This window comes from Hordeum vulgare, chromosome 4H, assembly GCF_904849725.1.
Source record: "Hordeum vulgare subsp. vulgare chromosome 4H, MorexV3_pseudomolecules_assembly, whole genome shotgun sequence".
NCBI classification, from domain to species: domain Eukaryota; kingdom Viridiplantae; phylum Streptophyta; class Magnoliopsida; order Poales; family Poaceae; genus Hordeum; species Hordeum vulgare.
This window is the reverse complement of record NC_058521.1, coordinates 603049009-603058586: the sequence shown is the minus strand read 5'-3', so window position 1 is coordinate 603058586 and position 9578 is coordinate 603049009. Positions and strand designations below refer to the sequence as shown.

At 40.2% G+C, this 9578-nt stretch overlaps 1 pseudogene; it reads right to left on the bottom strand.

Moving 5' to 3' along the window:
• Positions 1-925: 925 nt before the first annotated feature.
• On the bottom strand, positions 926-1870 carry LOC123450910 (annotated as a pseudogene).
• Between the last annotated feature and the right edge of the window lie 7708 nt (positions 1871-9578).

Below are 9578 nucleotides of genomic sequence, written 5' to 3'. Positions count from 1 at the left end.
AGTTTGCTTCATACAGAGTACTTGCTAATAGAAATCAAGATATTGGTCACCTCCCCATGTTCAGCAGTAGAAGTCTGATATTGATGCTCATTGGCAATCATGATTCTGGAATCAATTTTTACTACCAAATTACTCTGCCCCCTTGCCCCCTTGTCATATCAGTACCCAACTCCTTGCACATCATGATGACACTCTTTTGCATGTTTTAAGGCTGTTTTTTTTTCTTTTCTTTTCTTTTTTTCTTATAGAGATAGTGGTGTCATTAGCTTCACCCCCTACACTCGAGCGCTGGGAAGCAGCAGGAAGTCGGGCATCCACGGTCCTCGGGTCCCCGCACATCGCCATCGCGCCCGCGTTGCTTGCTCTGCTGCCAGCAGCCTGTGGCATGCCATCGAGGCCCAGGTGAATTCCACCACCCCTGAAACCTTCTCTTTCGATGTTCAGTTGCAAATATTGAACCTGTCCATGGACAGCTACCTGCAGCAACTCCTTTTTTGTTCATCTTCAGTTGTACATCTTATCTCTATCCTTGCTTTCTTTTTTTATGTATACTACGTACAATCCCTACGCTGTTTTCTACTACCATTCTTTGCTGCATAATCTTTTTTAGTAAATGCCCCAATGTTGGTTATGAAGCATGTATAGTATAGAATGGGGAAATGGATACTCAGGGCATGGATGAGGAGTCTAAGCGGCAGTTTTGCATCCCGTGCAGGATTACAGAACACCGGAGGATTGGTAGCTACGGCCCCGTGAACCGAGGTGATCGATGTCCGCTATATCTTGTAAAAATCAGGCACAACCCATCCTGTTTGTACAAATTCCCTTTGTTTAATCCAGTTTTAAGCAGATGAGTTGTTATGCCTCTGTACTGTTTGGCATCCATCCCCAAAATATTTTGTAAATGACTATTGTATTGACCATGTTAGTCAGGGTAGTCACCAGCAGCTGGATGAAGATTGGCCTTCATGTTACTGCCAGCTGCCTTCCCTACATTAGCTGGAATCGCAGCTGTGGACATTGACATGGAACCAAGAGAGAGCATAGCAGACGAACCAGATACAACATTCTGCTGTTGTTGCTGCCGCGTCTTGTCAGTCGAGCGCTTTTGGTAGAGGACAGCACCAACTCCAGCATTTACATGCTGAGGCGGACCTTGTGGTGGTGCGAACGCATTGGAGTTGAAGAAGTGGCCTTGCGAGAATGGTTGATGTAGCTTCAATGAGGGTCCATGCGACTGCTACTTACCGCCAGAGTGAGCCATGTTTGGCTGCTGACCAAGGATAGATGGCATAGGCATACTGCTGTAGTGATTTGTGGAGGCTGACTTGGATCCAGAAGTCGAAGGAGAGTTCTTGGCTGCATGTTGTTGAGGCGATGACAATTGGACAACTGGCTGGCCACCCTTCGCACTTCCAGATGCAGGTGGGCTACCACCAGTACTTTTGGAGACTGAATTAGATGGCGAACCAGAAGCAACAGGAGCATTTGAAGATCGAGATAGGTCCCCTCCTCCTCCAGTAGAAAGATTAGTAAGGGAGTGCCCAATCTTCGACGAACTCATGCTTTGTGACTGGTGATTTGGGATGGGGAGAGCCTGCAGAGCTTTTCCTTGTTGTTGATGGAGACCATTGTTCTTCATCACAATCAAATTAGAAGGTGAGGATGCAGCAGGGACAGAGGCAACTGAAGATGGAGCTGACACTCTCATCGACGATGCCTTCAATTGAGGTGATTGACCAGGAACTCCGCCTTGAGAAGTGCTTGACGGATACATTAAATTCTGAAAGTTCGTTGCATTCAAACGGTCAGAGTATCCACTCGGTGCAGCAGACCATGAGTGAGCCAAGGGATTGTTGCATGGCAGCATCCCCCTTGTATAGGTACACGCTCCCTTGCTGCCTTTCCTAGTTCCACTCACCACCATGCTTCTATTCTGCATGTTCTTTTGGTCATAGGATGCATGTCACATCATTAGTACACCCTTCGTTCCTAAATATTTGTCTTTTTAGAGATTCAACTATGGACTACATACGGAGCAAAATGAGTGAACTTAAACTCTAAATTATGTCTATATACTTTAGAAAGACAAATATTTAGGAATGGAAGGAGTATTAAGTATGAGGTAGGGGTTTTAGGCCTTTAGGTAGATCTCAAGGTCTCATTGAGTGTTATGGATCGTAGTACCAGCACAGGAGATGGAGTGGATTCTGAAATTGCATATTTCAATTAGTTTTTGGTCGTTCACCTTGAGTAGTAACTCGGTTTATTGTCCCAGTTGTTATTTCATATAGGCTACCTTGCTATGTTGTATATATAAGATACTTCATATGGGAGATCAAGCTTGTAAAAGGAAAAATTCTTGACTTGGCAAGGATAATGTTAATCATGATATATAATTTCCCTGCTTCAAAATGATCCTTGAGGTGTAGTTAACAGTCCTCTCAATATTGATTGTTTTTCTTTACAGAATTTGACCATTTGTTCAGGCTTTCCTTCATGATGGATCGACCTTAAAGTGATAACGACTACTCTGATCGACATCTAACACTTGGTATGTGGTGCTCAATCCTGCTATTTCTTTAGTCCATTCAGTCTTATGAGTTTTCACATTAGACATTTTATTTATTTCAGTTGGTTTCTAACTAGAGATTCACATAAATAACTTTGTTCTGGTTTCATAAAAGAAATCTGGCACACACACCTAGAAATCTGAAATTCATAGTTACCCTAATTGAATGCACGGACGAGCAATTCTGTAACATGAATTATCAAGTCAATTGTTGTTTGCAAGTATACACATTGTAATTTAGTTACTACATAACTGGTTATGGGCAAGCCCAGTTAGCGAAGAATTGATTTGGTTTTTAAATATATGGTTCAGAATTGAGTTTTTTTTGCCAAAAGTTCATAATTGAGTTATTTTTCCGAAATACCTGAGTACTCCCTCTGCAAACTATTATAAGAGTGTTTAGATTACTAAAGTAGTGTTTTAAATGCTCTTATATTAATTTACAGAGTAAGTAGTAACTAATGTCTACTGAAATATTGCGGCCAAAAGTATGTGCAATTCTTTACCTTGGCCCGTCCAAAAGAATGCGTATTATTTATTCGGGCTTTCTTCTTTCTTCTTTGTGAGACAGTTTGGAGTTAGGAATTTTTTTTCTATAATCTGAAATTTATAGAAATGTTGACTTAGCTGGTGAAACCCTTGGACTGAAATCCACTGATTCTTTGGAGGATTCCCATGATTATATCCTCAGACTTTAGGAGATGAGTTTAATTGCTTACAAGTGCTACTTCGGGATTATATCTTTGTATCCACCATCGGTGGCTGGATCACACAATTCCTTTTATTTATCAATTATAATTTTCCTATCCGTTAGCAGGACTCCAATCGTGTTCATGTTTCAAAATAGTTGCCTCGGAGCATGCTTATAATATTTGTGCAGACCAGCGAATCAACAAGACTTTTTAGTTTTGTCTTTTGTGTTAAGAGAAATGTAATAAAGAAGCCAAAAAATTTCTGAAGGTTTCTTAGTTGAAGGAAACAACAAAAATTATCTATGGTGAGCATGAACACACTGTCATACTATGCCTTTTTTTTGAAATGCACTTTCATACTATGCCTTAGTAGCATGGAGTATGTACGCTCTCTTTTTGAATGTTTTCTTAAACTAATTAGTACCCCCATATTTTTTTCAATTTTTGGATTTACATGTTTTTATCGGGTCAAGCGGGATGATATCTCTGGTTCTCATGACATTTGGGATGCTTGAAACTTTATTATCTTTTGAGTGAACAGCCGTCTTTGTTTTGCAAACACTACCTGGATGGAAAATCCTATAAAGCGTTTGTAGAGAAGCATACGGAAGCTATGTTTGACAAACGCCTGATGTACAGGTTAGGCTCTGTAAAAAATGATTCACAGACAATAATGTAATGGATTCTGTTATATTAATACATTATCATGTTATCTTTTGGTTTTTATTTAATAATACCTACTAATAAGAATGAATGAGTATATTTTTTTATGGTTATACGTGCGTTGCACATGCCAGATTACTAGTGTCTTGAAAAGAACAAATTACTAGCTTGTCTTGTCCCACGTGTAAGTGAGAGAGATAGGAAGGAGAATTTTTCTTCCTGTTCGGATGGGCCCATACATGTAAGTGCTATACGGAGAGATAGAGTAAAAATGCCCAAAGCTAGTGAAAAAGGCCAACCTATGGTGTGAAAAGATTGGCCTTGCTAGTATTGGGTTTCAAGGCCATCAATATGTCGCCAGTGATAATATTTACCGCTGGCGTTGGAGCACACGTGAACACTATTTTAAATACCGACTGCATGTCACGTGCCCAACGCCAATGGTAAGTGTATGTTACCACTGACATAGCTTGTATCAATTTGATTTTTCGCTTACTAAAACAATACAACTATGTCATCCATCAACTAATATAATTAGTTTAACTTAACAAACTACATAGGTACTCATCAACTTAAAAACTACACAAAAGTTAGCAGTTCAAGAACTAAGTTCAGCTTAACAAACTGTTCAATTTAACACACTACATCATCCATAGCTAGCCTAGGTGGTGGATCACACTTTTCTTGATCAAGGATTGCCTTCATCTGCCGAGTGTTGTACCTATTGTTCTCTCCCTCTTTTAAAGAAAAATGAGATTTCTGCATCCTGAGCTCATTCCTCTCGGCCGTGAGGAGCTTTCTCTCTATATTCAGTTGATACCTCTCCTTGATCAGTTGATCCCTCTACTCCCTCAACCTAAGAGTCTTATCGAAGAGATTAACCTTCTCGGTTGAGCATGTCCGCATCATAGAATTCTCCTCAACGGGTGTCGAATTCGGCATGTATCCTTACCAAGTGAAATGTTAGAAATCATTAGATATGCATTTGTTTGCAATCATCATGAATGGTTACCTATTTGCATGTTTTATAATGATCATGGATGTATTTAGAATCTTACTTGGTTGGTGCTCGCTTCGCCTCCATTGGCATACGCCGCAAAGTTACAATAAGACATCTAGTGGCTGTTGTAGGTATTCATCATGGTCAGCCACAAAATAATAATAAGTCAGCCATGATAACTACAGCTAGGACCAGTTGAACTATGACAACATATGACAGGGCATTAACCACACACAAATTAGATGCATGAAGTGTAGTACCTATTCATGTCATTATACCATGGCATTTGACAATTGAACTATATATGACCACAATATGACAACAATATACCAACACTAGTTTTGGTACTCTTTTTGGAGCTTTTGAACTATGACAACATATGCTTACGATGAACTAGAGTATATGAATGCAACTAGAAGAATGCATGACCTATCAACGCTAGTTTTGGCACTTTTGAACTATGAAAACATATGCCTAAGATGAACTAGAGTATATAAATGCAACTAAAATAATACATGACCCGTCAACACTAGTTTTGGCACTCTTTTGGCACTTTGGAACTATATTTTCATTGGCAAAGATCAAGTGTAGCACCATATAAATTATCCAGCATTGACACACAAATTATCTAGCACTGCCATATAAACACATGGTTGTTTCCATCTATTCAAACTCCTAATTATCCAACACATGGCAGTTTCTACACATGCATGTTAGTTTCCATTATTCAAACTCATAATTATCCAACACACGACAATTTCTACACAAGATGTCAGTTCCTACAAATTATCCATCATTGTCAGATAAATTATCCAACATTGTCGTAGAAATTATCCATCTATTCAAACTCCTAATTTTGACTACTCAGTCAAACAAATTTTGCCTCCTCGGTCAAACTAATTTTCCTACTCACTTCACTGCCAAACCGAAATCCCTACGATGCAAATCAAATCGGCAGGGGATGAACTCACTGATGATCTTGTAGAGAGGAGAAAGAAGATGGGGGGAAGACCACATCGATGATTTGTAGTCAATACCGTGCCAAACTGAAACCCTAGCAGCCCGTTATTTTCGTTGCCGTCGTCGCCCTAGCGATGCAAATAAAATGAAATCAAATTAAATGGGTCTAAAGATAGGTCAGCGAGAGAGGGAGATGTAGATGTTACCTCAGCAGTGGAGCCCGCCGAAATCAACAGGCAACGAGCGACGACCGAAAGAGGGTCGGGAGATGTAAAGAGAGCACGACCAAAGAGAAAGGAAGCGTGGGCAAAGAGAGAGCAAGGTGGGGCAACGGGGCTGTTGCCCCCTTGATTTTGACCTAGTGAATTCGACACACTTTTGGGCTTGGCCCAATACACAAATAAAATAAAATTTAACAAAAACATACTTGAATAAAAGTAATACAAAATTTACTAGAAATAAATAAAGACTCGGAATATAGTACAAAAATCATTATTTAATTAAGTTAAAAAACCAGAATTTAATAAAATTAAAATATCAACTTTTAATAAAATATAATGGGCCAGTAATTACATATTTTATTAATTTATTAAAGACTCAAAATAATACTAGTACTTTAATAAAATTAAACACAATATTTCTACTTTAACAGAAACGATAGAAGACTAAATATATTTTAGAAAAAATTCAGCATTTCCAATTCAAATATTTTGTCTTTCATAAAATTAACTAGTACTCCCTCCGTTCTTAAATATAAGTCTTTCTAGAGTTTTCACTAGAAAACTACATATGAATGTATATAGACATACATAAGAGTATAGATTCATTCATTTTGTTCCGTAAGTAGTCCCTTAATGAAATCTCTAAAAAGACTCATATTTAAGAATAGAGGGAGTACAATATTTTTTACTACTATAATATAAAAATGTTCACCACCATTTACAAAAATAAAAAAGTAAGAAAATAAGAAGACTCAAAATATATTTAAAATGTTACATTTTACATTTAAATTATTCTAAATTTAATAAAAATAAATTACAATAGAATATAGAAATTTTCATCACATACAATAAGTAATTACTAGTAAAAGTAAATTTAAAAAATAGACTCCATGTCATATATAGTGCTAAAGTGGCAAGACATGGGACGCTACAAGTAAACATAATAGTGCTCGTGTTCGGTTTTATGCCACGTCATCATTATATGACGCCTTGTACCAACTATGGGTTCCACATACAAATAACGTGCTATAATTTCCCAACGCCACCACTATGGTCACATACGGGAAACAACTAATTTACCGTCAGGAGGCGTGTTTGCCGTCGGCACTTCATCAGGCAGACATCAAAGAAAGGGTTTGCCATCATTCGCAGACGGCAAAAGAACTGACGGCAGTATATTCTTTGCCTTCTGCAAAAAAACAAATGGCAAAAATATCACTTTGTCGCTTTTAGAAAATAACACAAACGACAAAGAAGAAACACATATCAAGGATCAGTGACATGGCAGAATCAGGTCCACACATCCCACAATGAAAAAACAGTGCCCCCACGCCCCACCACGCCTCACACTCTATCTTATCCTCACACCCCATCCCACACCCCGATTCTCTCTCTCTCGTACCTCTCTCCCCCTCGATCTAGAGACCATGCATCGGGCCCCGCGACCACCTCACTCATCGTCCTGGCCTCGCCGACAACTACATCGACCGTCGACCACGGTGTCGCCCGCCGTTCTTAGCGTCCCATGCCCTGGCCCGGTGCTCCATCGCCACGCTCGACCTCAACTTCGTGTTCCCCGTTGCCGTCGACGGCCACTGGGCCCGGCCCCGTGCCACGTCGCTCACGTCTGGCCGACACCGGCTCCGTGCACCGTCGCTCACGTCGGCCACCGGCACCGGCTCCATACCCCGTCACCCTTGCTGGCCGATGTGCCCGGCTGCGGGCCCCGTCGCCCCTGCTGGCCGCTAGCCCCAGATCCATGCGATGTCGCCCCCGCCGGTCGAACGCCGGCCCCAGCTCCATGCCCCCATCGCCTCCGCCGTCCACCGGCACCGGCCCCGTGCCCTGTCGCCCCTGCTGGCTACTGCGCCTTCCCTTTCTGCCTCTAGTGCGGCTAAGCCCGCACTGTCCCCCTGTATTTTCTTGAGCTGCTCGGGCGTGCATGGCCGTGTCACTTGTAATATGTTTGTGTGTAATTTGTCTATGTTGTGAAATGAAAGAAATTTTAATCTCTTCGAGTGTAATCTGCCCTTGTGAAATGAAGCAATTTTGTATTGTGAAACTCATTGGTGCAGTTTGGAATAACAGTTTTTTTATGGATCTTGTGGTTTTCTTCGTGGTCCGCTCGTCTCTTTTTTTAATATAAAAATTCTTTGCCGTCTATGATACTTGAGGCAGATGGCAAAGACACATACATGCTGACGGCAAAGATGCTTCTCTTTGCCGTCTAGAATACATGAGGATGACGACAAAGACTTTGTCGTCAGTCAATATATGTCTTTGCCGTCTGCTCGATGGAAAGCTGACAGCAAAAAACCTCTTTCCCTATTCATAGGATGTCGTTAAGCTTTGCCGTCTGCTGGAAGACGCCAAAATCTTTGTCGTCTGTATATAGGTCTTTGCCGTTTGTTATTGCTTGACGAGAAACTTACTAATTCTCGTACTGACAGTGATGTCGTACTAAATATGTCAATGTCATTACTTGAAAAATATAGTGGCGGCGTTGATTAAATATGGTGCGTCACCAAGTTAAATTATGGCTAGTCATTTTTCTACTAGTTCAAAACATGCTTCCTGAAAATGGTCAAGCGCCTTTGATCGGACGAAAATGGCATGGAAAGACATTTCTATTACAAGAATTGACGGTACAAGGGCAAAGCTAGGCAGACACGGGAAGTAGGGGTATATCTAAGTGATGGGTTTGAGTTAGTGGTTGAAACGTAATTGCCCCCTATAGTGTATGTAGTGGGCTAAATATGGCAGAGCATGATCACATATCTATCCCTATGCAGAATGGCAGACAAATAGTGCTCTTCCTCCGTTTTGGTTTACTTTGCATACTAGCTTTGTTACAAGTTAAATTTTGATCAAGTTTATACAAAAATTTATTAACATTCTCAATACCAAATGAATACCATTCAAATCATCATTGAATATATTTCCATACTATACATATATTTGTTGTAAGTTTAGATTGTTTTTCATATACTTGGTCAAACTTTATGAAGTTTGACTTAGATCAAACCTAATAAGTGAAGTAAATAAAAACGAAAGGTGTACTAGCAAAGATCGATGTGGCCGGCGCCCTAAATATATACTTATATTCAGTCGCGAGTTAATCAGGGCTCGCTATCGGTTCATACATCCAAAGCATTCACATAAAACAAAAAGATAATACATATCGCGTATGCCGTGTAAGCTTGAGCCAGGTGTACGGACGGCACAGTATATCCAATCAGAGATGCTCAAGAGCCCATTCCGACCAGCAAAGTACCATGCATCGGAGTGACCGCCCTAAATAACTTGGCTGTTCAATCTTGGAGTACGTACTGCTCATAGCAAAAAAAATTAAATTTTTTTTTTGTGTCTATGTGTAGGGCAGGCACCAATAACAAGCTGTTGCTAATCTTGAAAAGAACAAACTAGTGGCTTTGTTTTTGTCCTGTTCAATTCACGACATTTCCTCTCAG